Below are 3,735 nucleotides of genomic sequence, written 5' to 3' on the forward strand. Positions count from 1 at the left end.
TTAGGGTGATAGCTAAGCCAAAGTCGTTACATGCTTGCTCAAACAGTTAATGAGCCTTTGGAGGGCTTCTTCGTGTGTGTTACCAGAGCGGCATCATCAGCAAATAACATCTCCTTGATCAGGACGTTTCTGATTTTGGTCTTGGCACGCAGGCGCGAGAGATTGAACAGTTTCCCGTCACTTCTACTGTGCAGAACACCCATCATCTATGTCTGAAGGCTGTGTGAAAGTAAAGCGAGAAGAAGATGCCAAACAATGCAGGAGCGAGGACACAACTTGCTTTACAAACCCCGTTTTTTATTTGGAAGGGCGGCTGATGTTGAACTTTGTGCTGTATGGGTGCCTTGCATGTCATCATGGAAAGACTTGATGATCCTCAGCAGCTTTGGTGGACATCTGATTTTTTGAGCAGGATGAGAGGGCCTGTTCTGCTTACCGAGTCAAAAGCCTTTGTTAGATCAATGAAGGCCATATATATGGCATTTTCTGCTCTCTGGACTTCTCCTGAAGTTGGCGTATGGAGAATATCATATCGATAGTTGATCTGCTTCTTCTAAAGCACACTGCGATTCCGGAATAGATTCGAGAAGCAAGTAGTTGTAGCCTGGCCAGGATATGCGGGCAAAGGTCTTTCCAACAGTGCTTAGAAGAGATATACCACGGTAATTGTTACAATCACCACGGTCACCTTTGTTTTGTAAAGCGTAATGATGTTAGCATCCCGCATATCCTGAGGGACTGTACCCTCTTCCCAGCACTGACACAGAAGCTCATGAAGGTGCCGAGCAGGATGGTATTTTTGCCGGCTTTGAGATCTCTGAGGGGATGCCGTCTTTTTCCCGGAGCCTTATTTCTTGCTAGGGAGTCAACAGCCTTGGTGAGCTCTGCTATAGATGGCGGACTGTCAAGTTCGCACATGACTGGGCATCTTGACACTCTCGACTGCAGCCTCAGCCACTGCAGCCTCCCGTGAGTAGAGATCTTGGTAGTGCTCCACCCATCTATCCATTGCTTGCCTTGATCCCTGATGAGATCTCTAGTAGTTGATTTCAGAGGGGCTGACTTGGTTGCGGATGGACCGAGGGCCTTCTTCAAACCGGCATACATCCCACGGGTGTCGCCCCTGTCAGCAGCTGACTGGATATTCTGACAGATTTCCTGCCAATACCTATTTGCACAGCGTCTGGCTGTCAGTTGGGTTTTATTTCGTGCCTTTCTGAGTTCTTCGAGTGACTTTGTAGAAGAGTCACTCTTGTATTGCATCAGAGCTGCACGCTTTGCTTCGATAACTGGCTCCAGCTCTGAGAGCCCAGCATTGAACCAATCTGGGTTTTGCCTTTCTCTCATGCTGAAAGTATCTATTGATGTCGTATACAAGGCTTCCCTGATATAGTCCCACCTACTTTCAGCAGAGGAGGTTGGGCAGCTACTGAGGGCAACCTTGATAGAAGCAGCAAAACATTTTTCGCATGTAGGGTCCGAGGTTCTGGCGGTGTTGATGCGTGGTCGGCCCTCTTTCTTGGAGCGATGGACTTTTTTAGGCAGATCCTCACTCTACTTCTAATTAGTAGTGGTCTGTGTCACAATCCGCGCTGTGGTAACTGCGGGTCAATAGAGTAGAATTCAGAAAGGATCTCCGTGTAATGAAGATCCAGCTGATGCCAGTGGTGAGATCTTGGATGTCTCCAGGATGCCTTGTGGGATGGCTTGTGGTAAAGAATGTGTTTGTGATGCACAGGTTGTGGTATTTGCAGAATTCGAGTAGTCTCTGACCATTGTCATTCATGTTGCCAATACCAAAGTGTCCAACACAATGGGCCACGAATCATGGTCAGATCCCACGCGAGCGTTAAAATCCCCTAGAAGGTAGATATTTTCAGTCGTTGGTATATTTTCTATGACACAGTTGAGATCTTTGAAGAACTGGTCCTTGGTCTCCTCTGAGCTGTAGAGAATGGGAGCATAGATGCTGAGTAGATGTACTGAGCCAGAAGAAGTCGAGAGGCGCAGTGAGAGGATACGCTCAGTGCCTCCTGATGGTGGTTCTATTGAGGAGAGTAGTGAGTTTCTCACTGCAAAGCCAACGCCATGTTGACGAGGTTCTTCTGGATCGCTTCCCTGCCAAAAGAAGGTGAAATCCTGCTCTTGAGTTTGCCGTTGAAGGGAGTCTTGTCTCCTGCAGCCCAGAATATCTATGTTGAGCCTCTTTAGTTCAGGTCAATGATGGCCGTTTTCCTTGTGTCTTCAGTCCTGAGTAGATCATCAGATATTCCAGGACACATGGTCCTGACATTCCAGCTTGCCAACCGCAGAACTGGTGTTTTCTTGCCTATTAGTTGTTTGCCTGGTGCAGAGGTTGCAGGCCGCTTTTCGAGTTATACTCTTAGCTCCAAGCACCCAATGGAGCAGGCGGCCTGTGGCGGGTCAGCACCTTATAAACTGGGGGCTGTCCAGCTTGAGGTGGGCAGTAGCTAACCAATAGGACACGGAGGTCCCTCCCACCGTCAGAGGTAACCCGTAGCGCCCATATTTTACGCCAATCTGAATGGACTTATCACTCGTGACTGTTACCATCTCCCGTGTTGTTTCTTCTGCAGCTTTTTACAGCAGCACTGAAGTGTCCTCTCCAGTTTTGCGCAGGCCTGGGCTATAGATAAGAAAGTCCTGGGTAGCCCAATCGTCAGGTTTCCTCTCTCGACCTTGCTGATGTAGTCCAAGGGAGTGCAGTGCATTACGTTTGGCACCAGCTTGGTTGCAGGAGCTGCCGGAAGAGTGTCGAGTCGAACACTAGACCATCTTCGGGGCTCCACTCCGGATTTCTTTGAAGGTTGTCTCCTTTCCGTAACCCTGGATAGGGGCCCATACCGGGTACTGTCAGCCAGAGCCAGCTGAGCCCGGAACTCGTGTCAGGCAGGGTCGTCACTCCCTGAAGTAGTGAAGAAGTTCGCTATATATATATATATATATATATATATATATATATAGAGAGAGAGAGAGAGAGAGACATATATATATGTGTGTGTGTGCGTGTGTGAGTGTGTGTATACGTCAATAAGAAAATGGAGGGGATCCAGAGGTAGTATTCATCAAGTTTTAGACATTATATTATGTCTATTTATTTATTTTTAAAAAGAAACAATTATAACAATATACATACATATACAACAGATTATGCTTTACATATATAAAAATACCAGTAATTATTAAAATATATAACATAGAAAGTAGAATTCTACAAGTCTACATTCCACATTCTACATTGAGCTTCGTATCTATAATATTTTCGGTATTAACTATCAACAAAAAACCTTTCTTATTTCTATCGCTCTTTAGACGATTATATAAGTTTATCAGTTGATTACATAAGTAAAAAACCCCTTTATTTCAAATTGTTTTCCAAACCTTATTGCTCGTATAGTATCTATTACTAAATTTTCTTAAAGACATTCCAATACCGTGACTAGATAATCATTACAACATGTAACAATTATTTTTATCTATGAATATTAGACCTATTATTTACAATAGATACTAACTAAAATTATAAATTTTATAAACCTGAAATTATTAGTGATTACAATTAAACATTTTCCCCCAATAATTTCTGAAGTCGAAAGGATGATTGACGGTTAAGTAAAAACTAATTTTGTGTTTGGAAATTCTCTCACACTCCTTTATTTGGATTCCTCATCGTAAATACAAATACAGCCTGACCAGTTGATATAATTCGTTTAT

This window comes from Octopus sinensis, linkage group LG4 (assembly GCF_006345805.1).
Source record: "Octopus sinensis linkage group LG4, ASM634580v1, whole genome shotgun sequence".
In the NCBI taxonomy this organism is placed as follows: Eukaryota; Metazoa; Mollusca; class Cephalopoda; order Octopoda; family Octopodidae; genus Octopus; species Octopus sinensis.